General features: G+C 41.7%; 1 protein-coding gene across 1 annotated transcript in view; it reads left to right on the top strand.

The window, feature by feature from the left end:
* The first annotated feature begins 60 nt into the window (after positions 1–60).
* Lrrn1 (leucine rich repeat neuronal 1) overlaps positions 61–20480 on the top strand; it is a 33866-nt gene continuing 13446 nt past the window's right edge. Inside the window, exon 1 of the mRNA XM_031382799.1 lies at positions 61–576. The gene's annotated coding sequence lies outside the window, so the exon portion shown is untranslated. The remainder of the gene's footprint in view (positions 577–20480) is intronic.

Consider the following 20480-nt stretch of genomic DNA (forward strand, 5'->3'; position numbering starts at 1 on the left):
GGGGGTCGGGAGGGAGGGGAGGAGACGGCTGAGCAGCCAATCGGCTCGCAGCCCATCAGCTGACCGCTTTTGCTTACACCAGGTGCACGCCGGCTGCGGGGAGCACAAAGCGGGGCGCACTGAGGGCGCGGGCAGCAAGCCGTGGAGCGAGGCGAGGCCCGTGCGCCCCGGTTTGCAGCGCTTGCCTGGCGGGGACCGGGGCCCGCGGCTTCCTCCCGGGCAGCAGCATCCTTGCCACTGCACTCCGAGGCGCCTAGGGCGCCTTCCTTGAGACCTGATCCTTCGCTGCCCCGCCCTCTGCACCCCAATTCTTCTACCCTCTTTCCTAATCCCGCCTGTCTCTACCACGACCCCCAAGAACGCGATTTAGCCCAGCCCCGCACGGCAGCTGTTGCTCCTGCGGCTGTCTCGCCTTGCATCTTGGTGCTCTGCTGGGGGTCCCCCAAGGAACCAGTGCGCGCTGCGGGCTGGGTGGAGGCGCTGCTCTGCCGGTCCTCATCCTCTGGCTAGTGGCTGCTGCTGCCACCACCACCCACTCTGTGCGCACCCCAACACCCCTGTCAGCCCAGCCTTAGGGTAAGTGCCCGGACCAACTGGGCCGCAGCAGGAGGTGTGGGAGGCAGCGGGAGGTGTGGGAGGCAGCAGGGAGGAAGTAGAGACAAACTTGGCAGCTTGGCGGACCCTACAGCATCTGAGAAACCTCCGGATAAGATCGCAGGGCTGAGGGGAACAAGGGGGCGCGGTTTCTCGAGCTAAGGAAGGAAAAAAAAAAAAGACCGAAGTCGGGAAAGGAGAATCTACTGATCACCCTCTTGCCTTCAAAATGAAGCAGGGCGGGCGAGAGCAATTATTAAGAAGGAAGGCCAGACAGAAATGGGCAGAAGGCAGGGACTGGAGCTGAGACCCCAGGATCGTAGGGACCCATCAGAGTGGGAAAGAGAAGGCAAGGTTCGGGGCTGTGACCAGGAGAAAGAAGCTGGGGGCCTGGGAAGAGCTCAAACAGGAGACCCAGGGAGTTGGAAATGGGGTCAAAAGGAGAGAAAGAACGGTGGCAGGTTGTGGGGAGAGGAAAAGGGTCTCGCCAGGGGCCACGATGTTAAGAATAAAGAGCAAGGAGTGCAATTAACAAAATGCTGAGGATATTGAAGTCAGAGAACTGGGGAGAACATACTCAACTATTATGTGGTCCAAGGAGGAGAAAACTGTTTTGAGCCTAGAAGGGGAAGTCCCTTAAGGAGGCTTGCTGTGGATGCGGAAATTTGAGGGAAGTCTTGATCTTTTCCAAGCATTCTGCTCTGGGGGTCAGTGGCTAGGAAAGTTTGCCAGTGAGTGTGTCCTTTGTGCTGCAAGGAGAGGGGTGTGGGCTGCTGCTACTGATGGTGCTTCCTAGGTTCCTGCGGTCACCGCCACCTCAGGGGGAAGTCCTTGGCTGGCTGGATTCCCTCGCCTCCCCGCACCGCTCTCCCCACCCCACCCCCACCCCCCGAAAAGCTTAGCAGCCAAGAGGTGTCCTGCACACTTGGGCAGGTTGGAAAGTTCGTCCTGGGTCTTTTGCCGGACAGCAGGCATGGATGCGCAGGCTGGAAGATTCCGTAGTAGTACTTGCTCCAGAGAGACCTTGCCTGCTTGCGATATCCACAGCAGTAGCCTCAAAGCCAACTATGCAAAGAGTGAAGGATCAGTGTGTAAACGCCTTTGAGTGCCTGAACCTCGTAGGCAAACCCCCACCCCCAGACCCGCAAACCGCATCCTGTCCTTAGTATGTTCATTCGCAGACCCAGATAATAAAACAAATGTGGATGGATTCAAACTTGCCGAGGGAATAACAACTGCTGACTTGGACTTTTTCCTGAAGGATCATCTGAGTCAATACTGTTATCTTGTTTTGTAGTTCAATTTACCACAGCCATCTAGGCAATTAATATTACTCATGTGTGGTCATTACTTCATTTTTAAAAGCCAGAACTTGAGGAGTGGAAAGTTCAGGAAGATTTATACTTTGACCTGTATAAAGCTGGAGGCGAAGTGGTATTACTGGCTCCAGGGCCCTGTGTGTCATGAAGTCTCTAATTTGCATGCAAATGTAAGGGGATCCTGGCAGATGTCTGGCCTCATCCATTCACATGAAGGAATTTGAAAAGACAAGGAGTCTTCAGTTAACAATAGACCTTAAGAACGTGGAATAAAGGCGCAGTGTGAGTTTCTCTGTTTGGGGACTCCATAGCTTGCTGATACCTTTATTCAAGAGCCAAAATTGTAGTGTGGTATTATATGGAAAGCTAAAGTCCACTGGCTCTTACCTGCGGTGGATGTGCCTGCTGCATATAGGGACTATTTCTCTGCAGGCAGTAACTTTAATCAATCCACTTCCAGTGCTTTGAAGTGATTTCTTCACAGACTTCCCAACTTTTAGAATTCTTTTTCTTTGAATAATGTTTTTGCCTTGGCCAACATCTGCTCCCTGCCCTGTAAGATAAGTAATATAGGAAAAGATAGTTGTCACTGATCAACTGGAAGATCTCACTACAGTGGTCACTGTTCATTTAACCTCATTTGGTTTCCATACGTGCTGAAGTTACAGAGCTGCAGGTTGAGAGGCATCCCATTCCAGCAAAGGGAATAGACCTGGCTCTGTGTGTGAGGGTGTCTCAGTACAGAACAGTGAGCAGGAGAAGTCATTCAATGAACTCCCAAAGCAAGGATCTTTCTGTCTTGTATAGTATTAGCCGGTCTGCTATGCTGTTCACCTCCTGATATTAAGACCAGTGGAACAAAAGCGGGGCATCCTGGGCCACATGTGAGGCATGCAGTTCTCAGCCCTGACAAGCCAGCACCAGAAACTCTTCTTTTGTCAGTCCTCAACACTGTTGAAGGAAAAAAGAAGCCTGGTCACGGAACAGCTTTGCCCCTGTGTTCCATAGAGTCACCAAAGGTGACATTAAAGTACGACAGAAAGGCCATATGACTTTGAGGGGCTTGGTTGGGAATAGGGGCAAACAACAAATGTTGGCATGCTATTTCCCATGTTTTCTGAAGTTGTTGTTATTATAGTTATTAGACTCTTGTCCAGTGACCTTTATCTTTAAAGGTGTCTACTTCAAGTAGGAAAAATAAACAAATCAAGTCCAGTCTGAGTGAGAGGTGTTATAGTCAAGGTGCATTTTGTGTCTTGAAGCTATGCAAAAGTCAGAAAGTAGCATTGGTGTACTGAGCTCTCTCTATGGGACTCTCAAACCTGGCATTTTGTCGCCACAATGGAATTAAGGAATGACTAATAATAATAATAATAATAATAATAATAATAATAATAAATAGATGGCATTTCCAAACCCATGTGCCCCTTTGTTGTAAAAACTATCACAGGGTAGTTTTGAAATCAAACTAAGGTGGCACAGCATCACATCTTTGAACTGTCAAACTGTTGGCCTCCCTCAGCAAGATCTTTAATGCAGGAAAGCCTGAGTGAACACTCCTCTGTAAACAAAAGTAAGATGGTACTTATTAGAAAAGATGACTCTGTTATATAAAAGAAACACACACTAGACCCAGCCACAGACGGTAGTTCTGAACAGTCATAGGTAGCCCCTGTTGGAGCCTAGAAACGTGAATTAACACATAAGTCAACCACAAGAAGAACTGCCCCCCCCCCCCCGGCTTCTGTGTGGAGTCGGATTTGGCTGGGCTCTTGACCTGAACTTCTCTATTACAAATATTCTCTCTCAGTGACATATACAGAGAATATACCATATTTAAAAGCTACTTCTAAGAAATAAATCTATTACAGTTATATCTCTTTCTCCTCTCATCTAACTATTAAATAATCATCAATTATCTTATTAGAGGCTTTTCTGTCACCTTAAATAAGCCCTGAACTGTCTATAAAGCATGCTACATTACAGGCAATAGGTACCGGCTTTACTAGGCTTTCACTGGTCTTTGTTGCAATTTCTTTTCCAGCTGCAAATAGTTATTCTCTGATTCATTCTGGCACTAATATAAGGCTGCTCCAATATTGTATTTAAGTTTTTAAAATTATTATGCTGAACATCTATTTTGGGTTAAACCAATCTGAAGATGAAACAGCTTCCATTTTAGAATCATATTTTGGTTTCTGAGAACAATGGAAATATCTTTAACTCATGAATAGAGCTTTGATTAATATTTTATTCAGAATAAAATTAAAATTATATAGATGAAGTCATAAAAACATGTAGTCTCTCTTGTTTTGGCTCAAAGAACAAAGGCTAAACTCAGTAAATTGCAAGATTTTAGAGAGCACAAGTGAACTATTTGTCATTAAAGTTTTAAATGAAGTTCACTTTAAAACTAACTCTCTCTCTCTCTCTCTCTCTCTCTCTCTCTCTCTTTCTCTCTCTCTCTCCTCTCCCTCCCTCTCCCTCTCTTTTATATCACCATCCTGGGTTTAGTTTCCATGTCTCAAGGAAAAGATATAGACATAATAAATGGTTTATTGACCTTGGATTATTTTACTAGCTACTTGGTTGATAAATAGGCTATTACCAATTATACCTAAGTGATCTGGTATGTCTTCCTTAATCTGCCAACTTTGAGATTCCTTAGTTGTAACAGAAAGTGTCTGGGTGAATGGGGTTGAAAGGACTAACTACCACAATCAGTCAGAATGATTATAGAGGCTTTTCGTCCAGTACCATTACTACCATAAAACATTTAACTTGGATGGAATCCTCTCACCCACTGAAATGAAATATGGCTCCTAAGAAGCAGAGAAAATAGGTGCTGACTTGGGATACACATCAGAGGTCCTGTCCACCCTAATTTTGGAGCACCTGCTAAAAAGACAAACGCGTTAGGTTAAGACACTTAGTTCTGAGAGCTATGGAGTAGAGCCCTCTTTTTCTAGTGGCTCCTTACTTTCCATTTACACTTTTTATAGCTCAGAGTCGTGATGTTATTTGAAAGCTCTGATTACTGTAAATGAGTTGTAATCTCTGACCCAGGCTGTCTTAGCTCAGGTCTATTATACTACAGGCAGACATGAACTCCACAGCTGTCACCTCATTTGTGTATGAAACAGACACATTGGTGGCATTTTTGGGGGGTTACCATAGTTACAATAACAATGTACATGGGACATGACATCCTTCTATGTGAAAGGTTTTTGTGGCAGATATTTTGAAGCCATGGAACTAAAATACAACTATTTAAAATTCGAGGAACACATAAATTAGTCTTCCATTGTTCTCTGGAGCCACCTTGTCAATCACAGGAGGATAGCCTTCCCATGCCATGTTCAGGAAAGGGCAATCAAGAGCCTTTACCTAATAGAGATTTCCAAAAGTGGCATTGCCGGACCTCTGGAAAGGGAGCAACCATTGAATATTCATTTCAAAATATTTGGTTTTTCCATTTAGTGCTGCCTTTTGTGAGCTAGCATATTAACATAGTCATTTTCAACTCAGAAGGGAAAGCCTGTACAGCCCCAATATCGGTGCCTATCTCAGTAAAATCTGAGAAAGGAGAACAAATTAGTCTGTCTTTACTAGCAGGAAGCACAATGTGAGGATCTTCATTTAGGACAACTAAAACAGCTTTGCAAAAAAAGAAAGGTGGTTTAATTGGTTTCATGTCTGTAATTTCCCCCTCTAGGAATAAAGAATATCATTAACCTGCATTGTTATTTCACAATAGTAGTGAGTCTTCATTTGTATCCATAATAATCAGTATAATCAAGTACAGTGTACAGTCAGGAGAGCTCAGAGCAGTTTCCAGCTCTGATACTCATGCCAGGAGGTATGACCTTCCGGGTGTCCCGCAACTACCCTGACACTTCCTACCCCTGTCAGAGTGCTGTTGTAGAGGATCCGGGGAAGCTGCTAGATGCGTCTAGGATTGTTACTACAAGGAACTAGACTTCTGCTGCGATGCTGTGTGCTCTGGTTTTTCTGGATAGCTAATAGTCAAGAGCACAACAGCGCCTTTCCTACAAGGTGATTTTTTCGTCTTCTGCCCTCCAGCTGAGCTAGTTGTTGTTGTTGTTGTTTTCCTTTTAAAAAAACTTTCTGGGAGGGGGTGGAGAGGAGAGATGGCTCCAAGGTTAAGATCACTGTTTGTTCTTGAGGAAAACCATGGTTCTCCAGAACACACGTGGTGGCTTACAAGCACTTACAGCTCCAATGCCAGGGGATCTGATCCCATTTTTTTGACCTCCATGGTCCATGGGCACCAAACACACAGGTGGTACACATATATACATGCAGGTAAAATACCCATAAACCTGTTAAAACAAACTTATATAATCCCCCTAATATGAATAGCTTCCTATTCCCTGGCCTGAGAGGCCCTTTTAGGGGAAAGAGTTTGAAGGAAGAAATAGGAAGCTGGTTATAATTTGTAGACATCAGTTCACCTGAAGAGTACATTCTGAACACTGGGTACACGCAAGATGTCACGTAAGGCCCTGAACCCAACTGAAGTTAGCTTGATTCGTCGGCAGCTCATGCACCAAATCTAACACAAGCGTTTTGTGTCCATCAGTCATTATACAGGGAGTATTTAGAAAATTGTTCAAATCAATCTTAAAGACAGTTGAAAGCATTTAGTGTGAAGAAGTCATAGGTGATAGTAAGTATCCTGACATGCTTAGGTTGGTCTCCTTCAATAAGGTTTCGCCTGATCTAACATCAATAGGGCCCTGAATGTGGAACCATCTCCTCACAGACTTAGCCTCTGCCTGCACTGAGCTTATACCCACCTAAGGTTCCAGAAAGGACCCTGACAAGTAAGCAAATTGTACTGTATTTTAATTCATATCATTTCAGTCAGAAAAGGCTTCACAAATCACACCAGTTAGTGTGAAGAATGAGCTGACATAAGAAACAGGATTCAAGAGAGAGTTTGAAGTCTAGTTCCACTGGGTGGAGATGGCAAGGGTTTGCTTGAGGAAAGGCTCCCTTAGTGTATGAAGAACTACAAACTGGAGACTGCTTGTTTGTTCCTTATAGGCCTCTAAGTACTCAATGTGTCTTGTACACACATGAGGTGCAAAATAGAAAGTCTATAGTAATAAGCAACATAGCACAAGCTTGCATAGAGGGAAGATGTGGCTGAGTTGACAATAAAAACTATTCCTCGTGTCTTGGAACTTTAAACTTTGCACGATCATAAAATTCATCTCATTTGACATGTAACAGTTGGAAATGGTAAGTATCGTCATTCTTCTTTTCCTCTAATAGCGAAAGGAACAAGAACCATGAACAGTTTCCTTGTGATGCTGAGCAAGTCACTTAACATATCTCTATGATATTTTTCTGTAAAAGAACAGGGTTTGCTTCTTAGCCCAGGTTGAAACTGTCTTTAAAGTCGCGCAGTGAGTGAAGGAAGCAAGAAGAGACAAGATCCAAGGCTCTCTGCTTCTGTCATGCCCACTGCCTCTTCCTCTCTGACTGTAGGGCAGGTAACCTTATGAGGGTGACTCAGCACTCTAGCTCCTGGTTACCAAAGTCAAGAGCTGGGATGCCTCAGTGAGGAGGAACTATGCCAAGGAATTTAAACTAGGTTACCACCACCTGCAGAGGAATCCAGGGTTTGGGGGGGGGGGGGAAGTAGGCACTCTCTAAGGTCTTAAGCTGACCATAGCAGCTTAAAAAAAAAAAAAAAAAAGCCAGGGACAAATTGGCAAGAAAGCTTATAGGAGAGTGACAGTAGAGTTAAAAAATGCAGAAAAAAACAGAGAGAGGATGGTCTACTGAGAAAATAGGCAACGATGTAGGGTGGTGTGTGTGTGTGTGTATGTGTGTGTGTGTGTGTGTATGAAAGAGAGAGAGAGAGAGAGAGAGAGAGAGAGAGAGAGAGAGAGAGAGAGAGAGAGGTGTGGAAGTGAGAGAACATCTTTCAGAACTCAGCCCTCCTATGATGTAGATCCTAGGGACCAAACTCCACCCAGATATTAGAAGAACTGCTTCAACTTGTACATAATAACCTGAAGAAAAGGTCAGAGCCCTGGCGGCAGGCACCTTTATCTGCAAGGCCATCTTGCTGGCCTCAGTAATGTAGCTTTCTAGATTTGATTGTTTCTTTTCCTGGGCAGGTATAGTTCAACTTTCTTACGATAAAATGATGACCAATATGTGCGTGAATACATGTAAGTGTGTTCCTGTGTATGTACACACACACACACAGAGAGAGAGAGAGAGAGAGAGAGAGAGAGAGAGAGAGAGAGAGAGGCAGAGACAGAGACAGAGAGGGACAGAGAGACAGAGAGAGGCAGAGAGATAGAGATTGCATACTAAAAAGTTTATGCCTTTTCATTTCCTGTTCATAAGACTAGTACATCAAAGTGAGTTTTGCAGAGAGCTTTCTTTCAAGACCATAAAGGTGTACTGACCCTTTGCTTCTCTTGGATACGATAGTGTTTTCTTGGGAAAAGAGAGCTAAGTTACATGGCCACTCAAAGCTTTATGCATTCTTTGTGATACACACAACCCTAAGTAAGATTACATAGAATTTCTGTCACATCCTGGGAGTTCTGAGGCACTACTAAGGGAATCTACATTAACTCATCAGACATGAGTTATGGAATCTGCACTCTCATTAACTCACCTGACCACCACAGAACAACCGAGAACAATGAACTAACCATTACTGGATTTCTGTGGCTTGTTATTGCTGATTAGGGCTCTGAGCTCCCAGGATGATGTGCAAGGCTCAATTCTCCAGAGGACCAGTTAGCTTCACTCTGTGGGGACACGGCTAACCTCCTCATGCACTCACGAGCTCATCATTTCTCACCCAGGAGGTCAACTGAGACTGCAGAGATATTTTCAGGGAAGCACGGAGTTTTATGCACAGATTTTCCATATGGAGTGTTTTTCTTTTCATATATGAAGGATAGCACTGTCAAAACAGACCCCATAGTGAAGAAGTTTCCAAATGGTTTCACTCTAGCAGCTGAGCAATTGAATGAGAGATTGGGTCTATGCAAATGAGATGCTTAGTAATTGGAAGGAAAATATTACATAGGGCTCCTAAATTATATCCCCAGAGTCCATTATTTTCTCCAGCACTCCAGAGTAGTAGGAGAATGATAATAATCTCCAGTATTAGTTCTCAGCTTCTGTAGTGTACCGGGAGAAAACATACTTTATATACATTAACTTATTTATAACTGACACATAGATTGTTTAATACTGTCACACATAAAGATCCCCACTTTATGGCTCTTTTGGAAACAAAGGCAGAAAGTGCTAAATAACTTGCCTAAAGCCACACTGTAGTGTAGTCTTAATACATATTTGTTGGATGAGGGGAAGGATGGGTGGATGAATGGATGAATGGATGAATAATGAATGAGTGATTAGGTTTTTGAGGACAATTATGTGTTATAATTATATCATTTCTGCTTTCTAGCCTAAACATTTTAAGACCTTCTTCTGTGATTTGCAGGGCTGGTGAGAGGCAGAGTCAAGATGTGAACCTGGCGCCATCTCACTATAAATCTTGAAGCTCTTGCAGTATCTCTCCTTCTTCAGTTTGCAGCTCTAGAGCAAACTACTAGATTAGATGAATTTCAGTAACCTATCTATACTCTACAACATTCTATAATTTCACATAAAGTAATAATTAAACAAAATAAAACATATATTGCTCTTAATTTTCAAATCTAGCTTCATATTTTACTTATCTAATAACTATTGAACTGTCCTTTAAAATTATAGTGAGATTACTAACTGCATATTTTTAAACTATATCTAAAGTAATTTGAGTGGGTAAAAATGCATCTTTGAAGATTATGTTATTCTGATCACTATCATAGTGTATATTGTTATATAATCACTGGCTCAATTTTGGTTTCTAAAAATTGGCAACTTAGGGGATAGAGGATGGCTCAATCGGTAAAGTGCTTTCTGTATGAACATAAGGACCCAAGTTTGGATTCCAAACTTCTGTATTATAAGGCAGACAAGATGTTGGCTTGTACTTGTAATCCCAGATCTGGGACGGCTAAAACAACAGGATACCTAGAGTTTGTTGGCCAATCATTCTAGCTCAGCCAGTGAGCTGCATGCTCAGTGAAAGAGCTGCCTCAAAAACTAAAGTGGAAACCAACAGAGGTAGGTATTTAATTCTGACCTTTGACTTCCACCATCCATATGCACATACACATGACCATGTACACACAGACACCAACAACCCAAACAAATGACAGGCACTATTATGTTACACATAGAAAAAGCAGATGTAAAGTGTTTACCATTGAAAAAGATTACTGTGTTTAACATTTGCAGGGGTGAGCTGTGGAATCTTGGGGAAGAGTGTTAAATGATTTTTTTCCCAGAGCTTCAAGCTGTGAGCAGTATTTAAAACAACTACTTCAGCTGTTTCTAGAGATTGCTCTCATTTAAGGTGTCCCACAGTCATGGTAGTGATGCATCAGAACAGCATGCCAGTCAGTGTCGGAGTGTTTCAGGGTGTACGGCCCAAAGTCAGTGGGGTGGGTGCAATAACAATGCAGTTTTTAGAATTAGGAAAAAAACAGCTTCAAACAGTCTCAGAGGTTTGGAGGTATTTCCTTGAGCCTGAGTATCCTCATCTGCAAAATTGGGATTGTGATGGCAAAACCTGTCTTGTACCACCAACATGCATACAAAGCCCTTTACTTAGAGCACAGTAAACGGTCCTTAGGACTGTTGCTACTATTAGCAGTGCATAGGAGAGGGATTATGCCAGCAACTGATCTTTCCAATTGCTATATGTCTGCATTTTCAGGATGCTAATTCTGAGACAATAATTTAAGGGGCAAAAAGACTCAGAATTGGTGTTCTATGAAGTCACTAGCTCACACCGTTGGCACTTTTTGTCGCCAAGTATAAGAGAACTTTACATTTAAGAACTGTCAAGTAGATGCATGCATCCAAGCCTTTGTTGTTATTATTTTCAGATCATATCTTGTGCTAGTCCATTTCCTGTTGCTATAACAAAATACCCAGGGCAGTATATTTAATAAAGCCTATTTGGCTGATGACCCTGCTGACTAGAAAGTCCACATAGCATGGTAGTGCCATTTACCACACTGTGGTCCACTCACTGTGTTATAAGATGCAGGAAAACCCTCCAAAAGCTCCTTGTTAGAAGTAAGCAAGGACATCAGACCAGAGAGGCAGGGAAGCGAGCTTGCTTCACAGCAGTTACCCCCACTGGAGTCTGGTTAACTTCACAGCCTCTCCCGTAACAGCTAGCAGATTTTCATTAGTGTCTGCATGGGGGAATCTGGAATATCATCTTTGAATTCTGTGTGACATGGAAACAAGGATCACTTACAAAGAGCCTCACACATTATATTGTTCATCTCATAAACACGTCTGTTTGATAATGGGTGAGTTTACTGGGTTTGGGTAAAATTCATACATTACCCTTAGCTCTTGTTCTTGTTTACTGATGGCTACTTGCCTACCTCTGGAGGCTAATGAACAGGATTTTCTAAGTGTATAGAGAGGAATGCGTATCAACACTGAAGGTTAACTATTGTAGATTGGGGATGGGGAAGAAAAAAGAAAACCAAAGAAAAAAGAAAACCAAAGAAAAAAGAAAAACCTGACATGCCCAGTGTATGTCAGTTAGTCAATAGAGAAGAACAGGAACTCTTAGCCCTATTTCCCCAGACTGAGTTATTCATGCTGCCTTTGCTTTTCCCGAGTCTTCTCCTTGTCCTCACCTCAAATACAGAACATGCTGTCTTAATTTACGGTTATTTATTTATCTCACTATAATGCCATCGGTACCACACAGCTCCATAAGGGAAAAGCCACAACTTCGTCTCTGACTCCTGGCACCGTTAAGAGTACTTGGCATGGGGAAAATGCGCTCAGTAAATACTCAGTGAGTAGGAGAAGAGATGTCCATAGCGTGTCGCTTTCATTTTGCCAATGCTGCATCTTTTAAACAATGTTTAGTTATTTCCTCTGTACTCGGATAGAAGATAAGTCCTTCATACGCCTGCGTTACACTCAGATTTTAACGTGTCTCTCTCTCTCTCTCTCAGAGAGGTTGTTATAGAACATTGAACTCAATTTGAGAAAGCTTTCATGGTATTATTACTAAAGAATGTTATTAATCCAAGCATTCATTACATGAACATAGAATTCGAGTTTCTCTTAGAAAGGCAATGTGAGGGATATGTAAAATTACACGGTATTATTTCCATCCTAAATGAGCTTCCAGACTCAGAGAGATATAGTGAGTGGAAGCAAGGCAAAATAATTAAGTGACCCTCTGTCGATGCTCTTGAGAAAATCAGATAAAACAGATGAGGAGGCCAGATGCATTTAGGTTTGACTCTCCGCTATAAGACATTTCAGCTGTGCAGTCTTGGTTGGTTTTAAAAGACTGCTTTTTTTCCCCACCCTCTCCTATCTGCAGATAGGAGTATATATGGGAAAGAACTTGGCACAGTTCTCAGAGCATGACAGTCTGCAGTTCAGTCATTTGGCAAACAGTGACAGCACCGTTTGTGAGCAGATTCTCTTTTTTTCCCCTTAAGCTGGGGATACAGTGGCAAGCAAAGTGGTTGATATAGTCTGCCTTCCCATGTGGAGTTTGCCAGATCTGGGAGAGAAAAGCAGCAATCCAGCCATCACATATGTAAATATGAAATCATGGCTGTAATAAGTCCAGTGTACATGGCATGGTGCCTGAGGAATATGACCGCAATATTTAAGAGAAGACCTCTCCAAAGAGGCGATCTTCGAATAAAAGCCTGTAGGGCTATTAAGAGCTACCCAGGCAAAGGGTGTGTGTGGATCAGGGAGAACTTTACAAGTGAAAGCCCCAAGGTGAGAAGGAGCTTGGTGGGCTTGAGGAGCAGGAGATGGAATAGCATGGCTGAAGACCACAGATGGAAGAGCTGGTGTGAAGAACTGGAATAGAAGGGTTTGAGGACATCGAGAAGATGTGGGGCTGGGGAGAAGAGGATGGGGACCTGAGTTCAGAACCCTAGCACCCATGACAAAGCCAGGCATGGGAAAGCTGTGCACTCCTATAACCCTAGCACTAGGAGGCAGACTAGGAGTGTCTTGTGGGCTTCCCTCAATAGCTTAATCAGTGAAGTCTAGGTTTGATCAGGGACCTTGTCTCAAAATCCAAAAGGTGGAGGGAGGTTTGGGGGAAGGCACTCAAACGTCAGCGTCTGGACGCCAGTGTGCATGCATGAGTGTGTGTATCTGTGAACAGGAATACATACATGCATTAATAATAATAATCACAGTAATAATAACAATAACAAAATGGGTGGTATAGTCCTGGGAGGGGAAAGAGCAGAAGGCTTGAATTGCTTTGTAACAGAATAGCATGGAGTCCTTGCTGAGTGTGTGGCATGCCAGTGTCTGGCATGCTTGTTATGGTTCCTGATCTAAGAATAATGGTCACGTGGGGTTCTCTCCTGCATTATGTGTGGCCTTGGGTGTATCAATTAAGTTATCTGAATCTTATCAGAAAGCAAACCATAGCATAGAATTGAAAGAATGGAAAAAAAAAATGAGTGGCAAAAATAGCAGCGTCTTATACATTAGCTTCCTCCTTTTGACTTATGTTCATGGCCATCGTACCCCTTCTATCGTGCTTTCCTTTTCTTACAGCTGAGTTAACTGACAAGCCATCACCTATGTTGCCCATGAAGCACAATTTCCTAATACTGATTCTGTGGTATCTCATGCACATGACTCAAGTGTGAGATGTCATTCTTGCCTATGACCTCAACTTATATAAATCATACTTCCTTGGCTTCATCTTAACATTACTCAGAGAATGTAGCCCAGTGGTGAGTCTGCAAGCTCCTCTGTGAAAGTTGCATGTTGACTACCTTCCCCTGAGCACTAATGACCAACAGGTATTCATTAGTGATTTGTCCTTAGTGGTAAGGCCTACTCCACTGTCTAATCCCTGTCACTGATTCACAGCTCTCATTGTTGCACTGAATGAGGAAGTTTGCCCTCATAATCATTTTATTTTCACTATTGTATCTACTTATAACCAAGTATAACATTATAATCAGATAATGTCACCAAGTAGTTATCTAAGGAGATGGTAGAGGTACATTTAGTGTGTGTGTGTGTGTGTGTGTGTGTGTGTGTGTGTGTGCATGTTCATGAATGCATAGTAGCAAAAGCTGGGAGGAAGTTGTTCATGCACATGGGTGCTCATGTGTGGGTACCTACAGAGGCCAGGGGTTGACCAGTTCTGTCTACAATGGTTTAGATGGAACCTGTGACTCATCAGGTTGGCTAGGCTGGTTGACCAGGAAATCCCAGGGATCCACCTGTCTCTGCCTCCATGAGTGCTGAGATTACAAATCTCCACCAACCACTCCTGGCTTTGAAACACACAAGTAGATCGCACTCTGGTCCTTGGGATTACAAGGCCAACACTTTGCTGACTGAGTTATCACCCGGTTTTTCCACTCAGTTGTTTTTTAAGCAATGTTCTGTTGTATTTTATATTTTTGCTGCATGACTCCTTTTGCTACTCACCTTTTCTTTCCTTACACCTTGGGATCTTAAGAGACCAGTGAGATATTGATGAAATAACCTATGGTTCAGTCTCAGTATGGAAGTGAAAATAACTTCACTCCAAATTCCCGGTTGTCTACATGCAAATGCCTGCTGGATCTTTTCACCCTGAGGTGTGAGAGGAAATAGCAGTGTGTATATCCTGAATCAAGTGCATCTATGTGTCAGAGTTTGCTTTCTGCATAAGAAGGAAGACACTGTGAGCTGGCCCAGCAGGGAGGGGTGCAGAACAGGAGAAATACAGACCTTCATTGCCCACACTCTGTCACTCCAGGGGAAACTAAGTTCCAAAAATGCCCACTAGCCTGGGACCCACCCTTCTCACAGGTGGCCTCTGCATTTAATAACGCCTCCTGTATTCACATCTAGTCAGCTGCAGTGCCTAATAGATGCTTCTGGGGTTGTCATTCCTTATATTCCTCAAATGTGGCCCTTTTTTGTAACTATGACTACTGCACCCTTACTACTATCCCTACCACAACCAGGCCAGGTCTCCTTACATTTTTTATTTAGCTTATGTTAGAGGCTTATTAACCCCTTCCCAAAGATTCCTGTTTATTCTTGCTTCTTCCCCTTTACCTTATACATAGCTAGTAGATTGATCCTTATTAAAGAAATGATCCCATGGATTCCCCAATAAGAAATAAGTGAAAAAGTACCTTAGCAAAATCTTCAAAGCCCTGTATTTACTTCTCTGTCAGGATTCCCATCCATCACTTGGCACAACCTAAATCCCACTCAGATGTTAGTTCCTGTGCCATACACTTATTCCAGGTGTCTGCTTTGGACTTTAACCAGTAGAGTGCTATTCACTGGTGAGCAACAGACTCTTTCTTTAGATGCTCCAATTTGTAGGCTATTAGGCCACCAGTGTGTCTGTGGACTAGATTTGGAAAGGAACACAGTTAGCTCCAGACACCACTTCTTTGCACACACCTTCCCCTCTATGGAGAGCACTGTGAAGCCCCCTCCTTTCCTCTGCCCCGGAAGCATTGCTCAGTTAATCAGAATGCATGGAACACCTCATACCAGCACATGGTGGTGGTAATATTTTTCAGCCCCAAATACTGTACAAATGTGTGCGCTCCCTAGGTTTTGAAACATAAAAGCCACAAAATTATATGTTTGTATTCTTAGCCATTAAGCTGGACTCTAATACTGGATTCTCCCAGAAAGTGACCGATCTTCTGGTTTTGTTTTAAAATCCGTTGTTGTTATCCAATCTTAAATACAATTTTGAATAATATTAAACATTTACTCAACCAGACTTCAACGTAATGCAGGCTTGTAATCCCAAGCACTTAGAAGTCTAAGGCCAGGAGGATCATGTGCAAGGCTTCATGTTCAATCCCCAGCACCAGAGAAAATATACATGTTCATATATATGCATGTGTGTATACATTCCTTCAGTGTTATTAGCATTTGAATTATTTGGATATCCCATAGTTTAGCTTGTTTTTAAACCTAAAATCCTGCAGAAAACTTGTAAGGAGCATAGTTATCATGGATTGTATCAGATGCCAATGAAGTTTTTGTTTGGTGCAAAGCACCAAAACAAAGAGAATGAATTTTTGTAGTTAAGACATGTCCAACTGTCCCAATGTGGCAATGTTTTCAACTTGATATGGTTAGGAAGAAAGGGATAAAGGGAGGGAGGGAAGGGGGACAGAGGGATGGAGGGAAAACAGATACAGTATAAATGATGTGATTTCACACACAGTTCATTTAAGATTCTTGCCCAATGTCTTGGTGTTTTGCCTGATTTTTACTGATTTTCACCCTAACCCACTGAGGAACAGGATGAATTTGCTGTTTCTTTTCCAGTAATAGCTTGATCCGAAAAGTCTCACAAGATGACATGGTTGTTTCAGAAAAAGAAAGTCAAGTGCACTTTGAGAATAGCAGAGAAAAGGAGACAGTATATATTAGTCCACATGGTATGTTGCTAAGAAAGAGCCTTTTTATTTAAGAGATAACTTTAGTTTTTGCATCATTGCTAAAATGATTTTATTTTTAAAGTTCAAAATGGTAACTGTAATTTCTATTAGAAAAATTAGGGGCTGAGTATGTAATAAAGATGATCCTTTAATAACATTGGGTTCCTTTATAGTTTATTGCTTAAGAATTATATTGCAGATATTCAAGGATGGTTATTCTTTTTACTTACAACTTAATAAAACTCATGACTTGAAGAGAATGCATGGCAAGCATGATTTATAGTACCTGTGGGCATGTTAATGTTTTCAGCTGTTCCATTGCACCATCTGATTAGATAAGACCTTAGCTGCATAATGAAGGACCAGCCACTAAAGTGCTCTGGTGGGTTTATGGTGCCCAGGTCATCCGTGCTCTGAGCACTTTTGAGTATGGGACCATTAGTTTCAAATGCATATAAAGATGAGGGACAGAGCTGTATCAAGGAGATGCTATAATAAGAAATGGTTTCAAATTCATGGAAGTAGCTTTCACCTGATTGTAATTTGCTAAAACACAATTTAAAAACCTGATTAACAGAAATTCTCATTAACTAGATACCCCTTATACACACACACACACACACACACACACACACACATCTACTTTTGAAAAAGAATATGGAAACTTGTAAGAAAATAAATTACTAACAAGGGCTCAAGTTAAATAAATATATCCACTAGGAATTCATTATCAGGGTTTTGGAAAAAATTATGTTAAAAATAAACTTTGAGCTAGGCATGGTGGCACATGTCTTTAATCTCAGCACTTGGGAGGCAGAGGCAGGTGGATTTCTGAGTTCGAGGCCAGCCTGGTATACAGAGTGAGTTGCAGGACAGACAGGGTTATACAGAGAAACCCAGTCTCAAAAAAAAACAAAAATAAAATAAAATAAAATAATAAATAAATAAATAAACTTTAACGGAGAAAAAAGTAAATATTAAAGTTTGAAACTAAAAGCTTTCTAGGAAACTTGAGCTAACTAGAAATTTAAATTTGCAAATTTCCCAAGGCTACCATTTTTGTAGATTTTAGACTAAAAGTTAGTTTTCTTTTATGTAATGAATAGAACACAGCAGTGTATCCCAGTGTGTACTAAAATCCAGTTAGGTAGGTGAAGCTAGTCTTCCAACACATGAAATACGAAAAACCCAATAACTAACAAACTTGGCTTAAATTCAATCCTTATCCTATTTGTTATGGGAATTCTGACATTTCAATTAGTCATGGTTCTCTAACAAAGAAACAAACAAAAACATAGAACCAGTAGGTAAACAAGGAAATAAATTGTAGGTAGGTAGATAGATCGGTAGGTAGATAGATCGGTAGGTAGATAGATCAATAGGTAGGTAGATAGATAATAGATGAATAGATAGGTAGATGATAGATCGTTCAACTAGAGTTCTCAAAAGAAACAGAACCAATAGAGTAGATGGATAAATAGATAACAAATAGGTAGGTAAATATATGACTGACTGATTCATTCATTCATTCACTTACAAATAAATAATAAATGTGAGATTATGAGAAATGCCCCGGGATTCTAGAGAAGTCTAGATCAGACATATGGCAAACTAAAAACTCCTTAAACTTACGCAGGCTCAGTGTGATGGGCACATACCCCCCCCCCCCCCCCCCCCCCCCCCGATCATGTTCCTCCACCCCACTGTCCCTCCATGGTTTTGGCCCTGCCTTCTGGCTTTAGCCATTGCAACACATGCTTCCTCCGAGCATAGGCATAGAGTTTTCTTTATTCTCCCAATGAGATAAAGTCACACAATTCTACACATCCTATTAGACAAGTTATATAAAAATAGTTTAGAGGAGGCATTGGAAATTAAGTTTATTTTAAGAGTTCAGGGACAGCTGGCTTTGTTTTGCTGCTCTGAAATGTACAGCTCAGTGTGCTGGCTTCCTCACAAGCCAAAGGACAACTGACACCAAATGCTGCTGGATTTTACCCTGACCAATGGGAGATTTTGTGCCACACATGCATATAATTTCATATATTTGACAGTATCTATCTATCTATCTATCTATCTATCTATCTATCTATCTATCTATCTATCTATTGGCTTACAGAGACACAGGACCAATGTGTTACACGCTGGCCGTAAACTCATTCAATAGCCAAGGTCTGTGGACTTCTGTTCTCCCTGCCTTCACTTCCCTAGTGCTGGCATTGCCAGGATGCATCAGCACACCTGCTTAATGCAGGGCTGGAGACAGAACCTGGGGTTTCATGAATGCAAAGCAAGCAATTTACCAACCACTCCAACTAAGCTGCAGCCCACGGTTAAACTCTCTTCAGATTTTAAAGGAACACTTAAATGTGGAAGAGATACATTCTTGATTTTTTTTTTCCGACAGTTTGGAAATTTGAAAATTTCAAGTAGCCAGACTCTTTAGAGAATACTACTACACAGAGGTATATGCTTCCATCTCATTGGATATATCATTTAAAAAAAAATTTAAAATGTCAGATAACTGCTGGATCAAAATGATCAGAGACAGTGAAGAACCCTAGTAGAGCAAAGAAAGTAATGCCATAAGGATTCGAAAATAAATATAAGACTGGTGTATTTTGGTGAAGAGAGTATTTCCATTACTACAGGAAACTCTTTAACTCTGCCTTGGAGTGAAATCAGATCTGCTAAAGGAGGTGCTCAAGCTTGATGAGCATGTAGTCTCTACATGACATTTTCTGTATCGACCATGGTGAATCTTGTATTGTCTTAGATGCTTCTATAGCATTGAGTGTTCAAAGTTATTGTAGCAATCAACTCCATTGTCCCATTTTTTAACACGGCACAGGGAAAGCTACATCCCTGTCTAAACTAAAACTACTGAGCAATATTCTGTGAAGAATTTAAAGTAACAAACCTGGCCCTTCCAGGCTCATTAATGTTGCCAAACTAAAGATGTAGCATATATTTAACATTTATGCAGGCTACTAATTAGAAAACAATTATTTTATGTAGACACCTTACACGATGAAAATTAAAATAATCTGTAAAAGACTAAAATTAGTCAGTTTCATGACAGTTTTTATATCATTGTTCTTGCCAAAAGCAGCAATAAAAACAGCACCGTTGTTGGTTGTAGTTCTGTTCTGTTTAGCCTCCTGTCAGTTCCTCAATTCGATAATGTTAAATTGCTTCTTTAATTCAAGATATGTAAATAGCCTAATTCTTTCAAAAAGAAAAAAAGAAAACTTAATTGTACAAGTGATTTAATCAGAAAGAAAACTTAAATATTCTTTTGTCCATCCTGATTTAAGAGTTTTCCAGGTTATATCTCATATGTGGCTTTTAAAATGTTGGAAGAAAGTGGTTTAAGCACAGACTGAGATGGCTCATAAATAATTACTGGTCTAGCTATGAGGTTCTTGGAAATGAAGGGGCCAGTGTCATTGAGTTCACTGGAGCTCTTGAAATGAAGAACTAGGTTTCCCCATCTGCACCCATAAGAACCTCAGACAGTGCAGAACACAGATTGCTTTCCTAATCCATAGTGTGTATTGGGAGTGTGTGGGGAGAAGGCACATAAGGACAGTTGGTGCCTTAAGTATTAATAAAATGAATATCATAGAACAGTAATTTACATGGCCTCAAAGTAATTATTATGTGTATTAAAACCACACACATTATTGGTTCCCTAAGGCCAAAGAACCACACACTGGATGGTTTAAAACAATAGAAATTTATTGTATCACAGTTATGTAGACTAGAGACCAGGATAAAGCTATTGTGGTGTCAGCAGGCTCAAGCTAGCTTGCCCCTTTCCAGCTTCTAGGGATTTGGCTTGCAGATCCTCATAGTTAACATTGTGTTCTCTGTCTGGCCTTTTCAACCTCACTCTTCCTTTAATAGCACCCTGGGCTCAGTAGGTGAATCTGCTTGACACCAAACCAATCTGAGCTCAATCCCCAGTACTCACATGGTAGAAGGAGAGAATTGACTCCAC

The sequence above is a fragment of the Mastomys coucha genome, unplaced genomic scaffold (assembly GCF_008632895.1).
Source record: "Mastomys coucha isolate ucsf_1 unplaced genomic scaffold, UCSF_Mcou_1 pScaffold20, whole genome shotgun sequence".
Taxonomy (NCBI): domain Eukaryota; kingdom Metazoa; phylum Chordata; class Mammalia; order Rodentia; family Muridae; genus Mastomys; species Mastomys coucha.